We start from the raw sequence: 13,181 nt of genomic DNA, 5'->3' as shown, positions 1-13,181 counted from the left end.
TTTGTAATCTTAGGAAATTCTGAGATTTCAGATTCTTTCAAGACTGCTGTCCAAATTAGAAATAGCTCACCAGTTGATCTTGATTTTCTTGACATGTCGTCAATAAATTTACTTTTTCACACCCTGCCCCACAGACAGAAGTAACTGCTTTGGCTGGCAGGACAGGACGTCCGAAATATAACATTGAAATGGAGACTGAACTTTGCGAACTAAACTTCTTTATACACTACATTGCAAAACTTATGGGCGTTTCATGTCGCACTGTCAGTAGACGTATCGGAGTTTGGTCTTCCCACTAAAAAATACAGTGATATCAGTGATCCAGACCTTAATAGATTGGTTGCCCAGATTAACAATGGATATCAAAGTCCATGGGGATTCAAAGCTTCAGTCCATGGGGATTCACATTCAGTGGAGAAGAGTAGCTGCTTGAATGCACAAAGTGGATTCGATAGGAGTCCTGTCCATAATGTATGGATTGGGGTGTGTGGTACGCACATTTTCTGTGAGAGGGCCCCTGTCTCTCTGGCATGTGGATACTAATCACAAGTTAATAAGGTTGTGCTATTGTCCATTATCATATACTTTTATGAGTATTCCTTATTTATTAACATAATATGTTAAGATCTTTTGTTATGAAACATTAATAGTTAACATCAACAACATGTGTGCTAGACCCAATTCATAGTTTTCACGTGTTGTCACACGCTTATAGGAACGCCCACCTGGAGGGCAAAACAAGGCTCCCCTCCATTGCCTGCTAGTCATTTTTACCAGGTTTGTAGTCAGTATTAATGTGGTAAGACAGTGATATTAAAATACCAAATTCAATATACACCTTATTGATGTTGCATACTTTGTACAGGAAAGCAGATGAACACAGAATATTAGTGGAACACGAGGTTTCTCGTTAGGTGTTTTCCCCATCGAAACCCATAATAAAAAAAACGCGTTGCGTTCATATTCTTGCCTCATCTACTCGCCTGTATGTAGTATGCATCATCAAAAAGGTGTAAACTGAATTTGATCTTTTAATATCTCTGTTTTAGTACATTACGTCACTTTAAGGGTGGGTTGCACTAAGGATTCTTTAGCCTGTCGTCAGTTCACCCTCCGTCTGCAGCTTGATCAGCTCTATAACGGTTTTACTGCGTAATTAATCTGTTTAAAATGAAGTGATGCAACAACTCGATTTAAAATAAAACCCATATCAACAAATCCTTTATACTTTGCTTAATTTAATCCTTATTGGTGCAACTCACCCTATAGTGTTTTTCACGTTAAGCGTTTTAAAAACATACCGCTGTTTTCAGTGATTGAAATACTGCAGCAGGTGCTGTATATGGATCATAAGTGCCCAAAATGTGCATCTTTTTCACATATTTTTGTTTTAAGATGGAAATTTGACAGGCTTGTGCTGTAGTTCTATGGAGTTCTATGGCGGCTTTGCCCTCCAAGGCTCTGCGACAGTCACGTGACTGAAAACTATGAATACAGACTAAACTACTAAAAGAGATGCTTCCAGAAGTCATAGATCCTCTTCTTAATGTCATTAATTCATCCTTGACATTAGGATATGTACCGAAAACTTTAAGCTGGCTATTATCAAACCTCTTATTAAAAAAAAACGCAGCTTGATCCTACAGAATTAGTCAATTACAGGCCAATCTCAGATCTACCTTTTCTGTCAAAAATACTAGAAAAGGCAGTATCCTCACAACTATGGTCCTTTTTAAAAATAAATGGTATCTGAGGATTTCAAGTCAGGATTTAGACCGTATCATAGTACTGAGACTGCTCTCATTAGAGTTACAAATTATATGCTCTTATCATCCGATCGTGGTTGTATCTTGCTATTAGTGTTAATCGATCTTAGCACTGCATTCGATGCTATCGACCACAACATTCTTTTGAATAGACTCTCAAATTATGTTGGCATTAGTGGAATTGCATTGGCATGGTTTAAATCATACTTATCTGACCGCTATCAGTTTGTAGCAGTAAATGAAGAGATATCGTACAGATCACAATTTCAGTATGGAGTACCACAAGGCTCAGTACTAGGACCGTTGTTTTTCACCCTGTACATGCTACCCTTAGGATATCATTAGGAAGCATGGTGTTCGTTTTCATTGTTATGCTGTCAATAGCTCTATATCTATTTGCGCCCTGATGAAACTTACCAATTCACAAGATTAATTGCACTTAATAACCTAGAATACCGTCTAAACTTGATGGCTGCTCTGTCAAGTCCTCATCGTCAGTCAGGAACCTGGGTGTGCTCTTTGATACCAATCTTTCATTTGAAAGACATGTTTTTAGCATCTGTAAAACCGCATACTTCCATCTTAAAAATATATCTAAATTACGGCACATGCTTTTAATATAAAATGCTGAACAGTTAGTTCAGTATTCCATAATGCTAATAGTCCATAAAAATTATGAACAGAACCGGTGACAAAGGGGAGCCCTGCCGGAGTCCAACATGCACCGGGAACAAGTCTGACTTACTGCCGGCAATGCGGACCAAGCTCCTGCTCTGGTCGTACAGGGACCGAAAAGCCCTAAGCAGGGGGCCGCCGACCAAATACTCTCAGAGCACCCTCCACAGAGTGCCACGAGGAACACAGTCGAATGCCTTCTCCAAATCCACAAAACACATGTGGACTGGTTGGGCAAACTCCCATGAACCCCCCAGCACCCTGGAAAGGGTATAGAGCTGGTCCAGTGTTCCTCCTGAATCCGAGGTTCCACTATCGGCCAAATTCTCCTCTCCAGTACCCTGGCATAGAATTTCCCGGGGAGGCGTGTGATCCTATAGTTGGAACACACTCTCCGGTCCCCCTTCTTGAAAAGAGGGGCCACCACCCCGGTCTGCCAGTCCAGAGGTACTGTCCCCGACCGCCATGCGATGTTGCAGAGGCGTGTCAGCCAAGACAGCCCCACAACATCCAGAGACTTGAGGTACTCAGGGCGGATCTCATCCAACCCCGGTGCCTTGCCACCGAGGAGCTTTTTAACCACCTCAATGACTTCAGCCCGGGTGATGGACGAGTCCACCTCTGAGTCCCCAGCCACTGCTTCCTCAACGGAAGAATTGTCGGTGGGATTGAGGAGATCCTCGAAGTATTCCTTCCACCGCACGACGATATCCCCAGTTGAGATCAACAGGTGCCCATCTCCACTGTAAACAGTGATGGTAGGGCACTGCTTCCCCCTCATGAGGCGTCGAACGGTTTGCCAGAATCTCTTTCTCCATGGCCTCACCAAACTCCTCCCAGGCCCGATTTTTTTTTTTTTTGCCTCCACGACTACCCGGGCTGCAGTCCGCTTGGCCTGCCGGTACCGGTCAGCTGCCTCCGGAGTCCCACAAGCCATCCAGGCCCGATAGGACTCCTTCTTCAGCTTGACGGCATCCCTTACTTCCGGTGTCCACTACCGGGTTCAGGGATTGCCCCCTCAACAGGCACCGGAGACCTTACGGCCACAGCTCCGAGCGGCCGCAGCGACAATGGAGGTGGAGAACATGGTCCACTCGGACTCAATATCTCCAGACTCCCTCGGGATCCGGTCGAAGCTCTGCCGGAGGTGGGAGTTGAAGATCTCTCTGACAGGGGGCTCGGCCAAATGTTCCCAACAGACCCTCACAGTACGTTTGGGTCTGCCGGGTCTGTCCAGCTTCCTCCCCCGCTATCGGATCCAACTCACCACCAGGTGGTGATCAGTTGACAACTCCGCCCCTCTCTTCACCCGAGCGTCCAAGACATATGGCCGAAGGTCTGATGACACGACCACAAAGTCGATCATCGACCTCCGGCCTAGGGTGTCCTGCTGCCAAGTGCACTGATGGACACCCTTATGCTTGAACATGGTGTTCGTTATGGACAAACCGTGGCTAGCACAGAAATCCAATAACAGAACACCGCTCGGGTTCAGATCAGGGGGGCCGTTCCTCCCAATCACGCCCCTCCAGTTGTCACTGTCACTGCCCACGTGGGTGTTGAAGTCCCCCAGTAGAACGACGGAGTCTCCAGTCGGAGCACCCCTCCCAGAGACTCCAAGAGGGCCGGGTACTCCGCACTGCCATTTGGTCCGTAGGCACAAACGAAAGTGAGAGACCTATCCCCGACTCGAAGGCGCAGGGAAGCGACCCTCTCGTTCACCGGGGTGAACTCCAACACATGGCGGCTGAGCTGGGGGGCTATAAGCAAACCCACTCCAGCCCTCCGCCTCTCACTATGGGCAACTCCAGAGTGGTAGAGAGTCCAGCCTCTCTCAAGAAGTGTGGTTCCAGAGCCCAAGCTGTGCGTGGAGGTGAGCCCGACTATCTCTAGTCGGTACCTCTCGACCTCCCGCACAAGCTCAGGCTCCTTCCCCGCCAACGAGGTGACATTCCACATCCCTAAAGCCAGATTCCGTGTCCAGAGATCGGGTTGTCGGGGCCCTGCCCTCGACTGTTGCCCGATTCACTATGCACCGGCCCCTTACGCTCCCTCCTGCAGGTGGTGAGCCCACAGGAGGGCGGCCCCACATCACTCCTTCGGGCTGAGCCCGGCCGGACCCCATGGGGGGAGGCCCGGCCACCAGGCGCTCGCATACGAGCCCCAACCCCAGGCCTGGCTCCAGGGTGGGGCCCTGGCTGCGCCATGCCGGGCGACGTCACGGTCCTTGGTGTGATTGTGAACATAAGGGTTTGTGAACTAGTCTTAGTTTGTTTTATAAATTGTTTTGCTAGTTTTAGTTTAGTTTTTATTTTGTAAACACATTTCTATTTAGTTTTTATATATTTTGTTTCAGTTTTAGTTTTAGTAATTATAGTTAAGCAGAGTTACAAGAACGAAGTGTAGCGACCAAATCAAGATTTTTAATTTCAGCAAAGTTTAATGTTTGCACAGATTAGAGTTTACTCTTCTGCAGACATCTTAATAAAAAATAAAAAATAATGGAATAAAGATTGTTTTATTTAATGCCATGTCAGCATCTAAGGCTATATTCATGGCAAAAATGTAATTACAAAAATACAAATGTATATATATGCATAATTTTACTAAATAAGTCCTTAAGTGAAATAACTTGATAAAAGAGAATTCTTGTTTTAACCCAGGAAAGTCCAACAAAATATGTTTAACAGAGAGGGGAATCTTACAAAACATGCATAAATTTGGGTCTTCACCTTTAAGCAAAAAAGCTCGAGTCAAACTATGACCTATATGACAAATGGTCTGAGATTGAACAAAGAACCAAATAAATGCAATGTAAAAATATAAAAGTAAAAATGATCAATTCCAGACAAACTCATTAAAGATGAAATATTATTAAACAATTATAAGCTTATTTTAATTTCTTCAGTAGTACAATGTAGGCTAGCAGTGTGACCACAGATAAAGTCATCTGACTACAGCCAACACAAACTGTTGTGAAGACAGTGGCCCTCATTTATCAATCTTGCGTAGAAACGGGCGTATATATTGGCGTAAGATTATGCTTACACTCCTCTCACCGCCTGATTTATGAAGCTGTGCGCACCTCTGAAATCCAGGCGTACGCAAAACCTGCCCTTGATAAATGCCGCGGCTGAAAACGATCGTCATTAGAATAACACGCCCCTATATATTCAAGTCTCCGCCTCCCCCACGCCCTCATTTTACGCCATGGACATACGGAAGATGGCAAAGAAGCGAAACTTCTCTGACGTGGAGATCGAGACCATCACCAGGGAAGTGGAAAAAATTTTTTTTGTTTTATTTGGGAGTTTGAAGAGTGGGATTAAAGGCGCCCACAAAAAGGTGTACGGTGGAAATCCAGTTTAAATAGCTGTTTGGATGAGAAATTACCTATCACAATTCATTCTTTTACAGCAGGTGTTTTGAAATAATTAGCATTTAATTTCGTATCACGTCACATGTATTGGGGTGTACAATAGTGATGATGATGTGATGTGGAGTACCATTCATTAACATTAATAATTGCATGACAATTTGTACGATTCTTATTATTATTATAATTTGTATTATTAATGACACTTATTGTTATTTAGAAGAAGAATTTCGTTATTATTATTATTTATTTTATTATTATTTAAAAGAAGAAGAATGTCATTTTTATTATTTTGTCAGTCTGAATTATTTTCAGTCCCAGTCCGTGCGCAGCTGCCGGGCCTAACCAACATCAGGTAAAGCGCACAGGCTCGCAACTGGAGGAATACATATGCCTACAAATCAAATGCTTTGGTAAAGTTACACAAATTAAACATTGAAGTCCATGTTGCACAAAAAATAAACACTGAAGTTTATAATTACTATGTTCCTATTCGCACGGGATTAGCCTATTATCTGGGGACCTCATGGTGATTTGTAATAATTGCAGAGAATGTCTGTGATCTTAATCCCGTGCGAATCGGCCATGTCTGTAATATGTAATGTAAATATTCCCCCGCAAATTAGCAACCCTACCATATTTCGCCAAACACAGAGGTCCTGTGATAACATAGTCCCGTGCGAATCGGCATCTCTGTGATTTGGCCGGGATTAGGCGGATGATCGTATATAATTTTTGCAAGGTTTTTGTGTCCTGTGCGCATTTCTATCTTTATCTTTCAAGAAGAATGGATAGGCTGTATATAATGCGCACCGTTATGACTTCCCATGCGGCCGCGCGGATTATAGCCTACTTTCACTTTAGAATGATCACCAATTTGGCAGTAAATTGCTTGAATAGTGTGTTTAATATTATTCTTAATGAAAAACACAAAAACAGAACAGTACAATGACAACTCGCTTAAATGGGCACTTTTACATTTAGCTTTGAAACTGAATCTTCCGTTGTAGCCTATAGCTATTGTTATATTGCTCAGTTTCGTTTTTAATTGCGTCTGTTCTCTAACTGAACGAAATTATTTTTATTACTATAAAACAATCAAAATGATATCGATACGACTGTTTATAATTTCATACAGCTATATAACGAATAAACATTTTCAAGTCTTTACATCATATCCGGGAGATAAGTCAGTAAATTCTAGTAAAATCACAGCTTATCCCGTGCGAATGCGCCACGCAAAATTCAGATGTGGGGGAGTCATTTCTAAATCACACGAGGTCCCCAGATAATACTTATCCCGTGCGAATAGGGCTTTATTTGTTGTTGTTGTTGTTGTTTTTTGTGTTTTTTTTTTACAGTGGGTCATAATATAGCATATCTTTGTCAGTGCGTTTTGTGGTATTAGGAATTGTTTTCTTCCGCACTAACTCAAAACGTGCGTACACCACCTCCTGAGCTGGCGTAGGATTTGAGCGTGCCGTACGCCAACGTCCATATTGATAAATCTCAAAGTCACCGTGGTTTTGGGTGTACGCCAGGTGTACGCTGGAAATTTGGTGTACGCACTTTTGATAAATGAGGGCCAGTGTGATTAAATAATAAAGTGTGTGCGTGTCCTGGAATTCCCTACGTTGTGGGGAAATGTCTCCACACGGATAATAATATTAGTAGTAGTAAATGATTTGTAAAAACAATGATAACACCTTTGAGCCTGTCAATATTACGCAAACATGAAATCTCAAACACACAGAAGCACTTGCTATAGTTGCTGTTGCACCTGCGTCTCTCGTCGCGTATGAAACGTCATTCTAAAAGCAGTGAACTTGAGTTCAAAGAAGTTCAACATGAGTCGCGTTACCGTGTGTCATTTCCCATTTCACTGCCACGAACGCATTCTTTGTGAACAGCCGTTTAGGACTAGCGATGTGTGTTCACTGCACTCATCGGGTCACAGAACAGCGGTTCATCTCCTCAACTCACTTCACGCGCAGTAGCGCCATATACAGACACTCCCTCAACCGCCACAAGTCAGCTTTTCCGACCACAGAGAGCTTATTAATTAGGAAAATGAATATTTATTTTTGCTAATTATTATTTTATTTCAGTTAGTTTTTCAGTAAGAGTTGTTAGTTTCGTTTAGTTTTAGTTTTTCATCTATTATGATTTTTTAATTTTATTTCAGTTTACGAAAATGTTTTTTGACCAATAGTTTTACTCTTAGTTTCAGTATTCGTTTACGAAAATAACCTTGCTCCAGGCATGTGCCGTCTGGCCACTAGGGCTGTAATCAACCAAAGAAAATCTTGGTCGACTGAAGTCCTGAAATTTTTGACAAAAAATCGACTAAAAATGACGTTAGGAAAAAAAACTTTAAATTAATTAGCTGCGCACTGTGCACAGTACTTGCTAGCCTTGTTGTCTGCCTAAATAAATTATAAATAAACATAAATAACTAGTAGGCTATTTGCAGTATATTAAATCGTTTTCGACCTGATTATTTTGCACTGAAATGAGTCTGACACACGAGTCTGTCGGCTCTGACAGCGTTGCATCACGTGCACCTCCGCAATATCATAGCCTATGATTTCCGAAAATATAGTACTATGTTGTCAACTAGTGATATCATCACAAGAACTTTTGAGGAATATGCAACATAATTTAGACAATGGTTTTTGTCATATGTATTTTTAACTGATATTATTATTAACTGACATACACTATCATTTCAGCTGCTCTGTGCAGCTCGAACATAGGAGCTCAGCTCAGCTTCGCGGCTGAGACACAAATAGACTATTAACTTAAAGCTTTTACTCTTAAACACAAAAGGCACGTCTACTTTAATAAAAAAATGAATATTTATTAAACAAGCCAGATCAAGAGCAGAAACAAAATAAAGTGCATAACTGAAAAATAAAGCATGGGCTCAAAACTAATACAAACAGTGGGCATAGCGCATTGCGCATTAGGCTCCAAATAAATACTGTTGCTTGCAAAATTTGTATTAAACTTTTTTCCCATTTTCTATTTTAAAACAATGCTGCCACACTGCCGATGTCTTTGTTGACATGGTAGAAGAGGACTGACTAGGAAAACGCTCTCACAATTAAATAAATAATATACAGCAAAGTAGTCTACTTCAATCTGTCTCTTCTCCAGTGGGTTGGGCTAATCCAAAAGATCTTTCCACCTGATGAAATGAACGCGGCAAAACTGATTAAATGAACGCGGCAAAATATCGACCAATCAGAATTTTGTTCGAGCCAAAACATATCGACTAAAAATCGACTGATCGACTTGGAGATTACAGCCCTACTGGCCACTCTACCATACAGGCCTGATTGGTGATGTGCTGCAGAGATGGTTGTTCTTCTGGAAGGTTCTCCTCTTTCCACAGAGAAACGCTGGAGCTCTGTCAGAGTGACCATTGGGTTCTTGGTCACCTCCCTAACTAAGGTCCTTCTCCCCCGATCGCTCAGTATGGCCGGGCAGCCAGCTCTAGGAAGAGTCCTGGTGGTTCCAAACTTCTTCCATTTACAGATGATGGAGGCAACACTGAAAAAAGTGCACAAGGCATGTCATTACTCTAAATAAGTTTTTATACTTGATCTAACTCAAAACATTTAATTTTCTGTCTAGCCATCAGTGTTAAGTAAAAAAGTTAGGTTGATTCAAATTAAAAGTAAGTCTTGTTAGTGTAAAGTAAATACATTTCTTTAAATTAAAGTAAAAATATTGCTTCCCATTGTCACGTGACTTCAAACGTCATCCGTGGTCGTGCGTGAGGACGTTCAGCTTTCCGCCATCTTGTTACACCGCATGGATGAACTCGGTGTGGTGAAACGGGAATCAAGAAAATTGGTAAGTAATTTTAAACATAAGTTTGGGCGTATTATTAACATTATACAGGTATGATTCCATAAAATATTATGTTGTACTGCTGTTTTACTAGTTTGACGGCTCTAAATTAGCTAGGTTTACAAGTTTCCCTCATCACGATGTTGTCCAACACAATACGTTTAATAACATGTTTTAACTCACTTCATTTAGTCAGTCGAGTGTTTGAGAGCTGACGTGGTTTCTTATCACAGAATGAGGCAGACGATGTTGTTATTCTTGAGTATTATATACAGAGATAAGAGTCTATGTCAATCAGCACAGCTTTATTATTACAAAAATACCCGAGAAGGCTTGAATAACTCAAATACACCATATCTTGATGCAGTCATATTTATTGCCTTCATATATTCTCAGTCAAAGCGTTCCTTATGGCGTCATATAGCTGTCTTTATTATGAGAGCGCACACACAATATAAGCAAGCACAGAAACAGAAATCGAGAGCGTAAAAACAGAAACTGAACAGATGAAACATAATCTTGTGGCAAGTAAAGCTGTCATCACGAGCGAATAAATTGTGATCCAGCACAGGTTTGAAGGTGGCAGCGATGTCTCAGTGTGATCGAATTCGTTTTCGGATTGGCAGCTCGGTCGCGTTATCATCTGCGCTCTCTCTGTTTGAAAATTCTCCTCGCTCTCGATTATATCTTCCAACCGGAAACACGTCATGGATTAAGGCTTGACAAGACGATCACTGATCAATTGAACTGCATTACTACGAACTGCCACTAGAGTTCAGAATTGCGACTTTGGAGTTAATTGCCAACAACAACAGATGGAGGAATAATTGCAACTCATCTGCTCACCTGGTTTACTGAAGCCATGGAGTCAGGAGAAAACGTAAGTTTAAAATATTTCAAATAACACATGTTGATGCGTATGCGACTTAATAGTGAATGAGTTTTGTGTTTATTTGTAATGGCTAAAGCTGCAATTTTAAAAAGTCATTAATAGGCATTTGTCTAAAACCTGCAACCTAGGCAAATAACCAACAGCAGTACAGTTATCATTATCAGTTTAATCATTTATTTGGTGAAGAGGTGTTGTGAAACATACTTCTACATAAAGTGTACTTGCTAAATCTATATAATTAATAGCTTGCTGATGGAATGTGTGTTTATGTCTCCTTTACATGTCAATACGTTACTAAAAAAATTCCCTACTGAAAAATACAGCTCAAATCAGCATAAGCAGGTAGCAGGTTTTAGCTGGTTTAAGTTGGTCCTTCCAGCCTGACCAGCTAAGTCCAGCTAGACCATCTTAAAAAGTGACCAAAACACAACTAGAACAGCTTGCTACACAAGCAAAACCAGCTTATACCAAACTGGGAGACCAGCTAAAACCAGCTCACCAGATTATGATGTTTTTTTCACTAATGGTAGCTTCAAAAAAAAAAAAAAACCCTCTGAACTAGCATACTGTGCCTTCAAGATAAAAAAAAAACCTTAGTAAACAGTGGTTAAGTGCAAGTCAGAAGAGATGTTAATATATACTTTGTGTTCATTTGTCCTAGAGCACTATGAGGGAAATAGTGAACACAGCTCAAAACCTCATTACCGTAATCAACAGCACATTGCAGTCTCCTAGGTTAACTAGTCTTCAGGTTAACCAGACAAGAGGACAACACATCAGCCACCCACAGCCCTCGCCCCAGACCTCCGTACAGCAGGAAATGATAAGGTTCATTCTTCTGTTTTTTGTGATGGATAAAATTCTGTAGGTTTTGTTAAATATATTAGTTTATAGTATGCATATACATGTGGGAATTGTTGTTTGTATCATTTTAGATCATTTCCAGGAGTTTTTCAAAAGGGGTTGAAGGGAAAATCAAAGTTTGTCCCCATGAAACGCAAGGCACCAAAGACAGTTGTGATGTCATTTTACCTTCTGCCTCACATGACTACAAAAACTCCAAAAGGCAGTGATGAATTCAAGTTGATTGAGGCAGGACTTGGGAAAAGAAGCTTAAAAGTTAACGATAACATCAGTCATGCCGAAGTATGTGCTGGTAATAGTATAATTCTTGGACCATACTTATATAATGCACACTCACATTGTAAACACATTTTATTTATATACAGTTGTCTGAGATGTTGTGTCTTGAATTCCCCAAAATGCAAGGCTTGGATGGAGGCTGGCTGCTGTATAAAGCAATGGGTATTGTTTGATTTTATTATTTAAATTTTTTTTGCTCTTTTACTAGCTTTTCTATATTTCATTTTGCTATATTCACAGGTGGAAGTGGACAGAGGCCCCTAACTGTGATTGCCCCAGAATCAGAAGGCTATACAGGAGCACTAGTACAAACAGCAAGCAATTGTGGCAAATCTGTTCTTTATATAGTGCCACTTCAACTGGAAATTGATATGACTCCATTGCCACTCAATTCCAAAGAATTTGATAAAATGCCCAAAGCTCACTGCAGTAGATGCAATGAACAAATGCCATTACAGCTCTTGGCAATCCATGTCAATTCCTGTAGCAGTGCAAGTTTTTCTGACAGTGAGGAATCAATAACTGTGGAATCGGATGCTGCAGAAGGTGTGCATGACGAAGGTGTGCATGCAGAAGGTGTGCATGACGAAGGTGTGCATGACGAAGGCAGCAAAGAAGTAAGTTAACGTGTTTTAACTATTTCCTGGTATTTTTAAAACCACAATATTGAGTATTGCCATGTAATGCAATTTATATTTTTTATAGCTATTCAACTGTGACTCTGATGTGGAATTTGTTCCACCTGTTCTGAATGCAGAACCATCCAAAAAGGTAATTGTTGTCATGGAATCTTTTTTTTCTAATTTATAGAATTATATACCCTGCTTATGTTCCCATGTATGTATTCTCATATTTTCAGAGCGAGTATGCATCTTGCCCAATATGCCAGGAACCATTTCCTCTTTATTTTCTAGAGGTGCATGCAAGCACATGTGGTGAGAGGTAGGAGTGGTTAAACTATCCTATGTTCTGAAACACATCAGGCTATTGCAGAATAGAATATGAAATACAGATTATTTGAACTTCATGTAATTTACTTTGTGATTAATTGTATAATTTCTCATTATTAGCTTTTTAAATGTAATTTAAGCATCCAAATGTTACCCAGGTTTAAAAACATGTTTCATTAACGTTCAATAGTGTATCATTTACTTTTATGAAGGAACAAAAGTTTTCCCATTGTGACATTGTTCTCTTTTCTATTGTATATATTTCTCAGACCTGTAGAAAACCAAGGAACCTTGGATGTAGAAAAAAATGAGCCTCAAAGGTCAGAACCGATTACAGTAGATAAACTGTGAAATTGTTATCGTGAAATATATGTGTGTGTGTGTGACACACACACACACACACACACACACATATGTGATTGAGTTGTCGTTTTTCCAGCCTTGATGACATCCTGCAAAATCTAGCTGAACAGGTGGACAACTCTCAGACATTCTCAGTCTGTGTCACTCGATCTAACTTC

At 40.8% G+C, this 13,181-nt stretch overlaps 1 long non-coding RNA gene across 1 annotated transcript; it reads left to right on the top strand.

Moving 5' to 3' along the window:
* The first annotated feature begins 12,244 nt into the window (after positions 1–12,244).
* Positions 12,245–12,944, top strand: LOC307124907. Its single transcript, XR_013816305.1, has 4 exons — positions 12,245–12,327; positions 12,416–12,481; positions 12,570–12,652; positions 12,930–12,944. It is a non-coding gene; the product is annotated as an uncharacterized lncRNA (long non-coding RNA).
* Positions 12,945–13,181: the final 237 nt, after the last annotated feature.

Source organism: Gobio gobio, assembly GCF_949357685.1.
Source record: "Gobio gobio genome assembly, chromosome: 4".
Taxonomy (NCBI): Eukaryota; Metazoa; Chordata; class Actinopteri; order Cypriniformes; family Gobionidae; genus Gobio; species Gobio gobio.
The sequence above is the reverse complement of the archived record's forward strand: the minus strand, read 5'-3'. Positions and strand labels throughout refer to the sequence as shown.